Source organism: Melospiza georgiana, chromosome 1 (assembly GCF_028018845.1).
Source record: "Melospiza georgiana isolate bMelGeo1 chromosome 1, bMelGeo1.pri, whole genome shotgun sequence".
NCBI classification, from domain to species: Eukaryota; Metazoa; Chordata; class Aves; order Passeriformes; family Passerellidae; genus Melospiza; species Melospiza georgiana.
The window spans coordinates 78758222-78771715 of NC_080430.1; the positions used below are offsets into that span (position 1 = coordinate 78758222).

A 13494-nucleotide genomic window follows, 5' to 3' on the forward strand; every position below is an offset into this window, starting at 1 on the left:
TTTCCTCTTGTTGGTTGAATCTGAAATAGTGAAAGAACAATTTCTCATACAGAATTACACTTGATAAGATGGTGATTACAAATAAAAGTGTTCTGTGACATAATTGCCTCTTACTTTTCCCCAGAACAAGCAAAATAAAATGAAAACCAGATGGATGCCCAGAGCTTCTTAATAAAGCTTATAAAGTGTGCCTTTTTTTCTAGGCTACTTTGACATTGTTTAGCTCAATGTTTCACACTCATCTCAACATTAATCCCATTAATATTAAACATATATTTAACTAGATAACAACCATTTTTTTTTATCCACTGAAAATATATAAGCACAGTTCTAAATCATCATGATGTGATATGTTGAATCAATACATTCTTGAAACGATTTATCATACTTCACAACATACATGAATGCTAAGGGGATATTTCCGCATACATTCAATACAAATGAAAGTTCCACAGAGCATATGTAGAATCTAAAGCTACCTATGGACAACTCTGTGATGACATTTGTATTCCTAAAATATAATAAATATTTCAGTAAATATTTTTAAATCATTAATTTAGTATTTATATAAAAGTCCAGTTTCTGAGATTCACAGTCATCTTCTAAAAATGTGACCCTGACAATCCTGCCTTTGCCTGAAAACAAAAACCAGACACTAAAATATCAAACGGCACAATGCACAATTTTGCAATAGTACCTAGCTCCTACATAATTGCTGTTTGGTTTGCATGCAGTAGATTTGATTAGCTGCAGAAAGCAGTCAGAAAGAATATCAGAGAGGTACTTGAAAAGTGAGCTCCTACTCCAATACATGCAACAGTGCTCCTCCCATCTGTGTTGGGAGCCATGTGGATAACACTGCGTTCTACACAGTGGCTCTGGATAATCCATGCCTGCTCTGTAGGGCCCCAGACTTAGGGCTTGAGCTGCCCTAATGCTAATGTGAGCAGCTGCTTTAAGGGAATGTCCCCTGTTGGCATGGCCCCCATCAGTTTGTGCTGTGCAGGTGAGTGTTAGGACAGACAGAGATCATTACAAAATATCAGGAGATGGTATGTGACTCTCTTTATTATGCAAAATGAAGGGTTCACCAACATGGAAGGGAAAAAAGGACCTTTCCATGAATGGAATTGACACATGGTGCTGTCAGAAAGTCTGCCCTTAGTCTGTGCTGTGTGAAAGAAAGGTTGTCAGGAGACAAGGAATGCAAGGATTTATAGTCTTCTTTATAATCTCATATTTAAACAGCTATTTCACCATGTGTTATTGGGCCTTTTTCTCTGAGACCCACAAAAAACTTTGCAATGTCCTACACTTCCCTGCTTCCACCCTCTCTTCAAGGGCAGAACACCGTATTTGTCCCTTTTTCATCCTGCAGGACCCTCACACTTTCACCACCACATCTACATTCATAAAATTCTATTGATCTTCACTTTTATTTTCTCATGTCAATTTTTTTCTCTATCCATGAAAATCACTTAGCTGATCCAGAGCACTCAAAACACTTGAGACATCTCTTTAATGTGTTTTGCAGGCTGCAATTAATGAGGTATTCCATATGCATCTGGGAAATCAGAGATTGTTAGTTGATACTGTGATATTTCACATGAAGAATGGATGAGTTGAACTTGCTGTGAATAATACGAATTCATTGGTTGTTTCCTTTTTTTTTTTTTTGGTATGTGCATTGAAAGAGTTTCAAGTGCATAAATGTATTGTTATTTTCTGCCATCACATGACCTTACACACACTCTTGTGTAAACACTCAGAGTAAATGGATTTTTTTCCTGGTAGCTCTGTTTCTCTGAATGGGCTTAGAGATACCTCTTATTGTTTATGAGCACCATATATTTCCTTCTTGTATTGCAAACTCCAGTTTAATAGCTGTTCTCTTTCTTCTTGCTGTTTTTCCGCTTCAGTCTGACTAGAATTTTCAGGATAGTAATTCAAGACACTTACATAAAATTGATGACTTAGTAGCACCAGCTTTTGTTTATCAAAGAAGTCTGGATAGTCTGCTAGGTAGGTTATATAAGGCAGAAACTACATGATACGAGTTCAGTGGGAGATTTTTTGATAAAGGGACTGGAAAGGAAAAACCCTTTTTGACCAATCCTGAGAGATCGCACAAGAAATCCCATGAGTTAAGTGGAAATGCCTATTAACCAGGCTGTCACAAGAAAATTTTATTTAATTATGAGTACATTTACCTCCTTATGCTTATGCCAGATTCTGATGTTAGGCTACAGTGTTCATACTTGGGTAAAGGGTTTGACATATGCTAGCTCTCTAAGGAGGCAATTTTAGCTATGGAATAAACACTTGGATTGCAAGTTTCTGTTCTCAGAACAAGACCTTAGTGACAAGGTCTTAATGCAATAAAACTATTGAGAGATCCTAAGACCGATGGAGAGTCCAAACACTGAAAGGTAGGAAATCAAAGCTGTCATTTTGTTACCATACTCAGATGAATTTCTGCAAGAATCACATATGAGGGAACCAGTAATGATGGGACAGTATGTTCTCTGGAAAATCACTGAATGTATTGAACTCATGATGGTTTTTTTGACACAATAATGTCAATGTCCTGACATGCAGAAACACCTGTGACTGATGTAACCTACCTTCTGGACTTCAGAGGATGGTTGGTACTCTCCCACAGTTTGCTTGAACTTGAGATTTGGTTCATAATTTTCACCTGCAACCAGAATGAGTGGGCCTTAAATCAATGTCCTTATGATTTAGTGTCCCTGAATTATGAAATAAAATTAAATTTTAAAAAATGGAAAAAACATGCCAGTCTATTGCATAAAAGTACTTACTTTGCACAATATCCTTCCTGAAATTTTGTGATAGTCTATTTCTTGTGGGAAGTAAAGTGCAGAGTAAGATAAGGCGTGCTTGTAGCATACTGCAGATATTTAATGCTATCAGTTAATTCTGACCAATATTCTATCTGTTCCATGTGAATCTGCTGAATAGATACTGTATCTTCACCTCTTGTATCTGAATTTATGATGTTTCCATACAAATTCTTAAAAAAGAGACCCCAAAAAACCACAAACCTCCAAGCAAACAAAGAAATAAACAAAATCCCCAAACAAACAAAGAACAAAACCCACATAGTCTCCCACAAGGCACACAAGGTAAAATACAAATAGTGTAGGGACATAGTTCAAGCTGACAGGGGTTAGGAACACAGTCTGTGAAGCCAAATTCTCCTGATTCTTAGCTATGTTAAATTTCCTCAATTGCCATAAACAATTCCAGTTACTGAACACACTGCTTGATTTTTCAGAACACAAAGCCTGAGGCTTGGCATACAGGTTCATTTCTAGACTGGACCATGGGGGGAGAGTGTGTGTATGTGGTTTATTTTCTTTCTTTTTAAATATGCATTCTAAAACATGTGAAATGGGTAAAAATTTTAAAGTGTTCAGAATGCTGCTGCAGTGCAATGTGCGTGTTTATATAACTATCACGAAAAACACGGAGAAAGATAGCTTTGAATCTGGGCTCTCCTAAACAATTTTTCTTTAACAGAGATAAAATAATGAAAAATACTTAGTTAAACTGCTGGCCAAACTCTTATTGTTTGTACTGCTCCTGGTAAAGACCCTGGGGAGCAGCAGCGGAATGTGTGCTATTGATTGGCTGGTTAAAGAGAGGCCTATTAGATTGAGACAGGCTGGATTGATTATACAGCAGCAGAAGGAGCTCAGATTCAGAGCTGAGTGAACGTCAGGGTGAGAGAGAGGGAGAGCAAGCGAGAGAAAGCGTGCAATAGAGGGAGACCGTACCCACTGTAGCATCAGTGTGTGACAGCTGGTGCCTGATAACACTGATATTGAGCTCCTTCAGTGGAGAACTTGCTGAGCTACCCTTTTTTCATTTGCAAGAGGATGCCAGCTCTAAGCCAGTGCAACTGATGACAGACTGGATCTTGGAATAGTTCGTTTCACTTACAATTACATCTCTCATGTTCTGCTTCTCTGAAGAAAGGCTTATTACGGAAGACAAAAATTCACTCTCTCCCTTTACCTCACATATTATTGATGATATACAGAGTTTGATCTTCCAGGTAAGGAAATTATCATTTGCTTTTCCGAGTAGATAAGAAAGGAATTTTTCTTTTTGTATCTTGCATGTTAAATACAAGGCTTTGGCATTTATTCTCAGAATGCATTTTTGTGCTTGTATTTCTTGCACTCGCAGACCATATGTAACAATTGTTATGTACCCCTAAAGACAATTCACAGGACATGGTTTGTGCATTGCATTTGTCATGCTTAACCCTTAAGGTGAGTGGAATGAAACAGAAAAGATCATTTCTAACTATTTGGAGGATGTTTTAATGTAACTTGTCCCATACATGCTAAACAGTCCGGAGTAATAATGGCACACAAGCTCTCCCATATTTTTGATCATTTAGTGTGCAAATTGTGATGCCAGGTAGAGAGAGTATTTACCTGAAGGATTTCTCAGTGCTTGTCAGCAGTTTGAAATAGTATCTGTCTTTCCACTGCAAACATGTTACTGCTGAGCAAATATGGTCAGCCTTAAATAATTTATCATTAGACTGCCATTTTTTAGCTATGTTGTAGTTATTACTAGCATTCTGCCTGCAAAGCAAAGATCAAGGCTTGTGACTTGAAATATGAAACCTAGGATGTTCTGTTACACTGTATGTTTGAAGCAGCCATCCCATGGACTGATTGCCTGTTTTGCTATGACATTGACTCTAACTGCAGAGCTCCATATAAAGTTTCTATGTATTTCCTTTAGCTGTGTTTTAAGTGGTTTTGCTGTCATAGGTGATAGGTTCTGATAGATTGCTGTGATTTTGAAGGTGACAGACTATATCTGAAATAACCCAGCTTTTGGGTTTGAAGTATGTATGTCAGGAAGTTGATTGACTGGGTGTTTACAGGCCAGGGGAGCATAACACTAACACAGCTTCTTCATTAGCAGCACATTGCTTCCAGCTGCGACGACGTGCACCACCTTCCTCATCAGTTTGTGCACTCTGCTCCTTGTTCCATACTGCAGAGTTTCTCATATGCCACATATTGTAATTATTCCCTCTGGGTGAAGTAGAGGCATCAATCTATTAATGCAAGCATTTAGGTAAACTTTGACCCAGCCAAGTACAGTGTTCCAATGCTTTGGCCAGTTGGGAAACTGCCTATAGCAAGGTCTTGCTGCTAGGAGGTGGACCTACGTGTAATCCAATTTATCCAATGACTAAAGAATCACAACTACAGAAAAGCACTTTCTTCACTTCCTTTACCAAGAAATTTTTAATAAATTTCCATAAAACAGCACACTTAAATAGTTAAAGACTTCTCAAAAACCCAAATGAGAAGTGGAGTTGTCAAAATGATTATTTATAATTTTTAAAAGACATATAGGAATTAAGGACCTTGGGTATATAAAGATTTTTTTACAAACTAACAATAATTTCAAGGGGGTATCTAAGTGACCACAAGGATAAAAATATGCAATGCTTAAGAGAAAATTTTGTCTGCTATAATGTATCATATGAATAAACATCGGCAAAACAAACTAAGCTGATGACCCCAAACTGAAATCTTACTTCAACTATAGAATCTGTGCTATTTTAATACCTTGTGTCTTCTATATGAATAGGGTTTATGTTATTTCTTATATACATAAATGTCAGCAATTTTGTTGTTTCTTTCTAAAACTCTTTCCAGGTAACCAGACCTTCTTCTGGGGGTACATTTTGCCACCATAACCTTATTTTGTGGTGTTTTACTCCATAAAATATTGCCAAAGATGAGCACTCCCCACACTGACTATGGAGTCAGAGTGCAGTATCTGACCACAAATAATGGAAGGAAACACTTTATATTTTAATTATCTGACTGAAAATTTTAACACTGAGACAAAGACATGGGTATTGAAAGTTAGATTTATCAAGCATAGACAGTATTTTATAAAGAGCTAAGATAATTGAATGTCTAACTCAATTTATATTCTTACAGAGCTTAAGGCCTGCCTCAGTATATTTCATGTGCAGTTTGACTAGCAAAAAAAGTCCTTTATGTATGCTCAAAAGCTTTCCTACAGCTCTTATAATATCTCTCTTTTCTCTCTGAAAAATCTTGTTCACTATACTGTGCTCTTTAAATGTACCTTATAATTTTCTGATTAGGAAAAAAAATCATGGTAATTCTGTGATTTCAAAGACAGCAATTTTTTTCCCTCGAGATTAATGTCTGTTACTAGTCAGGTTACATCTAAGCCATGAAACTCCAAATAACACTAAAAAGCAGGGGTTTTTGCAATGGTAATATTTCATTTGAGTCTTAAATTATTGTATCTAAAGCTCAAAAGAGAATCAGAAACAAAACAATTAGTTAAGCTGACATTCATATTTTTCTACGCATAAGATATTCATTTTTTAAATTTTGTTATTAATTTCCACATTAAATATTTTAATCATTTTCTTTTGTCAGATCCAGAAAAAATACATGAAAAATACACAAATGAGAAAGAGTTAAGAGTTTGTATATTACAAACTGTGCATTTTCTTTCAGGTCTTTGATGTTGTTAATGTTAATCTGGACTTTTTGCAACGCTTTAAACTGATTCAGTTATGTCGCCTTTTTCTCAAAAGATTAGTTTGACCTTTTGAAAATTAATGCTGTATTCCTTTCCAGCTTGAAGTCACAGAAGGCAAAATTTGTTTTTATTTTCCTAGCTAACTTAAAGCCATTAGGGGGCTCTTTCCTCCTATGCTATCATACAGCAAGCTGCAACACAAAGATACAGCTAGCTCCTAGATTTTTTTACCAAAAGAAATTATTATTGAATTAATTTATTTTGGATGTGGATTATTTTAATAATACAGAGCAGCTAACAATCTCTCTATTTTTTGTTCAGTTGTTGGAGAGGGTTCTGTTTCTTTTGGGTATTTTTATTGCACATAATTGAAAACTTTTGCTGTCAATTAATGGTTATGTGTAGAAGCTACTTTATGTCCCATAAAGGAGAAGCAGGAAACACATTCAGCAAAAATTTTGAAGTAATCCCTAGGATTACTAATATGAATATGAAGCATCACTTATGTCCAAGAAGCTAAAGTCTATTTATCTGAATAACTGTGAATAATGGGGGAACTAGCTTTAAAAAAAAAAAATAAATTCCATTGCGTACTGTTATATTGGATTGAAAAGAACCTAGAGTACCTAGAAGTGACATACTCTTCCCTTACACTGCTTGCTTTGTAATCAGGGTTTTTGGATGGCTCTTTATTTCACAAAATGAGAAAGTTTCAATTCTGGAAACATTTACTCATATAAGCAGCTATACTGAGGTTACCGTGGGCCAAATTCAACACCTTTGTTCTGCCTAGTACCCTTTAGTTTCTGTAAATTCATTGCACCTCTGGACCTGAAACCATTTGTGAAGTTTTTTGCTATTTCTTGTGGGTTGTAAACTTTGTACAATTACTCTGATACTTGGGATTCTTCAGAAAGAACTCTAGAATAATCTACTGCAGGCTAATGAAAAGAATTTAATTTGTTCTAAAGCACAGCAAGGTATTTGCAAACACTGTCATGTCATGCTGAAGTGAGGCCAGGAGAAACATGAATGTCAAAAGACAAGCAAAATAATTGTGCCCCTGTTCCAGTTTTGAAGAATTTCTTTTATTCCTGCCATCCTTGAATGAAAAAAAAATCCCACATTGGTAAATTATTTTACCCACACTAAACCAACTTACTACTTTAAATTGTATGGCTTGGGGAGATTCCAATACTACCAACTCCATTCAAGAAAAAAATAAAAGAAAATAAAAAGGACTGACACACTTTGTGATGTTTGACATTCACCCTGAAGAAGTATAATCCAGTCAAGTTGAAATGAAAAAAGAAAAGTTAAAAAAAATATGTTATTTCTGGGTTTTACTGCACATCTGAATAATCTCTCATTTTGCATCCTCTTATAGCAACTGTCTTATGACGTATCAATAAAGAACTTTGTTCTACTAAACAGCATCTAGAAATTCCAACCAGAACCTCAAGATACTTTGTTTATTGCTGTACATAGACAGTTCATCCAATATAATGAAATTGCTAACAATATGGAATAAATCAAGTATTATTTCTTAGGTAGATAATTGATGCTTCAAACTCTAAGATGATCTCCAATAGATATATTATTAGCACATTGCAAATTCAGCATCATACAAATTATCTTTCTGTTTGTAGAAGAGGGCTTATTCATTACTAAAAGGTGGCTACAGTTAACTATGATTTGCTTGCATTTCAAGAAATTAATTATGTACACATGAACAGTCATCAAAGCTGAGATGGCATTATTATTACTAGTAATTCCTCAGGCACAGCATTGCCACTCAGTCAAAGGAGGTGATCGTTCCACTCTATTCATCACTGGGATGATCTTACCTGGAGCCTTGTGTGCATTTTTGGGTACCATAATATAAAAAAGGGGTATAAAGCCATCAGGGAGCATCCAAAGAGGGTCCATAAAGATGGTGAAAGGTGGATGGGTGAGGAGGGCACACAAAGAGGGGCTGAGGTCACTTGGTCTGTTCAGCCCGGAGAGGAGGGGACTGAGGGGCGACCTCACTGCAGATACAGCTTCCTTGTGAGGAGGAGAGGCAGACTCCGAACTCTTCTATGTGGTCACGAGTGACAGGACCTGAGGGAATGACATGAAGTCTTCTCAGGGGAGGTTTAGATTGGATATTAGGAAAACTTTTTTGACCTAGAGGGTGGTTAGGGACCAGAACAGGCTCCCCAGGGAAGTGGTCACAGCACCAAGCCTGACAGAGATCAAGAAGCATTTGGGCAATGCTCTCAGATGCATGGTGTGATCCTGAGGTTGTCCTGTGCAGAGCCAGGAGTTAACTTTGATGATTATTTTGGTTCTCTTCCAACTCAAGATATTCTATGATCATGTGACTTTTTTTAAGGCTGAAATGAGACCAAACAAATTGCTGGAGGAATGACAGGAAGCATAGCAGAAGCAAGGAGCAGAGACCACTTCTTGGCTGGAGTCAAGCACCCTAGTAGCAAGACTCTTTTCTCCTCTATAAAACACAGTTTAATTTAATTATATGTTTTGCTTCCTTGAAATCAATGAAATTTTATGTAAAAGATAAAAAATTAAACCGATGTAAGAGTCTAGCACAAAGTTTCTGCAGAGCTTCACTCCAGAGGTAACTCCAATTTACTGGCTGGTTAATTTATCCCTTATATAAACACACTAAGCAAAGCACTTTGAAAAACTTTTGAATGAAAACTGTTATATAAATGTAAAGTATTACCATGGCAAACAGAAGTCACTCAAAGTTGACAGAAGTCACTTCAGCTAATGAAAACTGCAAGAGTCTGGTGTGCTTTATTAAGCATGAACAAATAATTAATCTGTGATGAATGTTTAAAGACAGAAACAACAGATTTTCAGACATGTAGTCAAATTAGAAATACTTAGGTGTTTTTCCTATTTTATGTTTTGTATAATATATGAAGGCAACAATTCAAATTACTAGATTTTAGAAGTAGAGAAGTTTGCAAAAACAATTATTACATGTACTGTCAAAATATTTTAAAGAGAAGCAATAACAATGTAATTTAAAATACACTTCATAATACAATGAAAAGCGGAATCTTTTGTTTGTTTTTAATTTTTTTTTTACTGGAAAAAAAATGACAAAGCAAATAAAATTGCACTGAAACAGCACCTGCACTTCCTCAAATTTATATACAATCGTATACACATATATTTATTTATATATAGATGATGGCATCCCTGTCCATGGCAGGGGTGCTGGAACTAGATGATCTTTAGGGTCACTTCCAACCTAAGCCAATCAATTAAATGAGTCTATTATATGTGTGCATACATGTGTGCATGTACCTGTATTTAATCTTATCTTTTACTGTCTGTATTCCACACAGAAGCATGTAGTTTATATAAGTATATACAGAAGTATTCGTTTTCCCTGTTGGAGAAAATTTGTAATTTTTAGGAATACAGACATGTAAAACCCAAACATATTCCTTGAGTACCATAAAAGAAAATGGTTTGTTGGTTGGGAAGTCGCTTGAAGGCACAAGTTATAAGACAGGTGTCACCAAGAAATGCAGATCATCAGATACCAGGATCTTAACAAAATACTATTTTCCCTGATATTGAAAACACTTTGTTCACATAATCTGCTTGAATGCTGTGATGTAATAACAGCTCTGAATGGCTTTGCTGAGCAGCGTGCAACAAACTACCATTAAAACATGTTACAGTTTTGAGAAAAACTCTAAATTTTTTGGTTTGTTTGAATTTCAAAATATTTTGAAGTGAACAAAAAGTGTTGTTGCTTTGCAAAAAATGGATTACGTTTGGCTCTGGAAAAAGACATGGATAAATTCTGGTCTGATCAGTGACTGTTAACACTGGTCTGTGGAGTATCAAGTGAGTGAACAAAGTTCTGCAGAGCAGCTGATAGAGAGAAGTAATTCATTGTCCTCTGGTGGATCTGTAACACTGACAATGAATGTGCTTACAGCACTTTACAACAGTGACAAACCTATGGTAACACCTTGAGTATTTATACACCTTTTTCACCCGCAGAACATTTTGTGACTGATTTGGATATACAACTGAAAGTTTTGCCCCTTCCCTCCAATTATTAAATATTAAACATAAAAACAAACCAAACCAACCAACCAAACAAACTAAAGAACAAAAACAAAACAAACAAAACCAAACGCAAACAAACAAACTAACTAACTAAACAACAACAACAAAAAAACACAAAAAAATATCTCACACCAAACCCCTGTGAAATTCACTTTAGGGCAAGCTGTTAAGGTAAACATAATGAACTGTCAAAAATTAGTAAATGATGATAATTGTTTTTTTATTAAACATAGTGAAACAATAGTTTTGTTCTTAATACTTTGTAATGATCAGAAGGTGTAATACTATGTAATGTTGTAATGTTGTAATATTTGTTCTTAATACTATGTAATGATCTTTGTGTCCCAGAATACTTAATGATAGTATAAATATTTTGCAGCATATGGAAATTATGTATACCAGAAAGTAAAAATATATAATATTCTTTAAATTCTGTAAATTTCAGTTCTAGAAGTCTACTTCATAGGGGTACATGGACTTCACCAACTTCTAAAAACTTCTGAAAATAAATTGTAGTGTTTTGCTCTTCCCAGCTTCTTAAGATGCATTAATGATTCCTAATTCTATGCATCACAGCTGTACTGATGTGTAAGGGCAGTTCTGAAATTAATGTGCAAATAAGAACAAGCTCATCTGGAAAATCCTTCTGCTGGTGCATTTTATTGAACTCGATTAAATAATACAAACATATCAGGGCGTTTATAAATTAACTTATGACAGGCTATAACTTTTTAATACTGTGTGTGGAATCAGAATTTGAACCTATCTTCTTAAATGAAATAATGAGTAACTTCTGAAGGGGAAACATACTTTCAAGTTCCCTGCCTATTTGGAGACACAGGAAATTTGAAGCAGATTCAGGTGAGCTTGGATGATATTCAAGGGACTCAGTCTTGGATGTTTGTCCATTCATCTAGGCACTGTCGTACATCTGTATATATGTACAGAATGTAACTAGCAAAATTACAACAATGTCATCAGTACCTGCTCTTTATTACCTTATGCCAATAAAACAAATATCAATGCCTGGGATTACAGCTATTATGAGGTGTTTTTTCACCAGCAAAGCTGGAGCAAAGTACAAAAGCTCTACAGTGTCCATCAAAAATGGAAAATTGTCCCTGAATTGCATGATTAGGAGCATGATCAAGCAGATGTGTCAGACATCTGACATTATTCTGAAGATCAGCGAGCACACTTTGGGAAAAGATGTTTCTTTTGCACTCTGTATCCATATCCTGTTTGGCTGCCACAACATCTCTAAGACCTTGGGAAAAAGCTTACAGCTCTTTGGGATGGATGGGATCAGGAAGACAACATTATTGAATTGATGCAGATATACAATTACACAATAGTTCCTGTCACAATTTTTGTACTGTTTAAGAAATCACACACTTTACTGGGTTTCTTTCCAGGGGACCAACTAAGTAATTATACATCCCTGCCTCCAATGTGAGGTGCAGTCTCAACCTCACTCTAGCTCATCTTTTCAATGTCTTGCCCAAGCAAATGCTGCATGCCTGGGACATATCAAACTTCTTAATAACTTCAAAGAATGAAATGAACTTAGGATACACAGAGAGGAAAACATGCGTAAAACCTGTCCAACAATATTACATATCAATCTAAACCAAAATCCTGTCTGATGATTCTACAATTCTCTTAGGCATCTAGATTTCTACTTTTTTTTTGTTGTTGTCCATGTATATATATATATAAATGTATCTGAAACTCATTAACTTCTTCACCTGTTTATATAACCAATTATTCCTGCCTAAAAGTTTTGGAGAAACCCTACTACAAGAACTGCTGTCACTTTGTGTGGTTGATCTACACTAGAGCGTTGGAGGAGTGAATGTCAAGATTTACAGGACGTCAAGATTAACTCATCCACAAGCTTTTATCATGCAAAACAGTTCAAATTCTTTTCATCAAGGAGAGATATCTTTCAGTACTTTGTATAAATCTTGGCATAAGAGAATGCCAATAGATATTTACTAAGAAATAAACTCTATACTGTGAATCTCCATTCTGGTTTACCATCATGTATTTTCTTTGATTCTGTCATAGATTAACATTCTCAAGAGGAACCAAAATTACTTTAGCCATCAACATTTTTCAGACAGTGATTTGTGGACCAATCTTACTATCTATGCATGTATCAGGAATATCAGTTTTTCCTACATCTATAACTATTCATCATCTTCAATTCCATAAGATAGCTGAAGATGTTTTAGATTTATGCTAAAATCCAGAGAGAAATTCTGTACAGTATGTGAAAGTATTCCATGTAGAAAATGTGTATGTATCTGAGAGTAAAAAAAAAAACCCTACCTGACAGTGACAGCACCAACTCTTTCAGCCTGACCTCTTCCAACCCAGCTGTGGTGGGATGCGGTGCTGGGTCCATATAGGAGGGATGTGACGGCGCTGCACCTTTGTATTTGGAGCGGTTATGGTCCCTGATACTTTTGCCATTGATTTTACACAATTTTGCTAGTGAAGAACTTGTGCTAAAAAGAATTGGCATTTTCTTGGATGGCACAGTTTCAAATGTTCCGTGCCGAAGATGCCTATTGTAAAACTAAAACTTCTTTGCAAGTCTCCTGTATCCATGACTAGAAAGCTGTGTAACAGTCCTTCCCTTCCCTTCCCTTCCCTTCCCTTCCCTTCCCTTCCCTTCCCTTCCCTTCCCTTCCCTTCCCTTCCCTTCCCTTCCCTTCCCTTCCCTTCCCTTCCCTTCCCTTCCCTTCCCTTCCCTTCCCTTCCCTTCCCTTCCCTTCCCTTCCCTTCCCTTCCCTT

At 36.1% G+C, this 13494-nt stretch overlaps 1 long non-coding RNA gene across 1 annotated transcript in view; it reads left to right on the plus strand.

The window, feature by feature from the left end:
- The first annotated feature begins 3765 nt into the window (after nucleotides 1-3765).
- Nucleotides 3766-13494, plus strand: part of LOC131091573 (uncharacterized) — a 205331-nt gene continuing 195602 nt past the window's right edge. The window contains exon 1 of the long non-coding RNA XR_009115406.1: nucleotides 3766-4081. This is a non-coding gene — a long non-coding RNA (uncharacterized LOC131091573). The remainder of the gene's footprint in view (nucleotides 4082-13494) is intronic.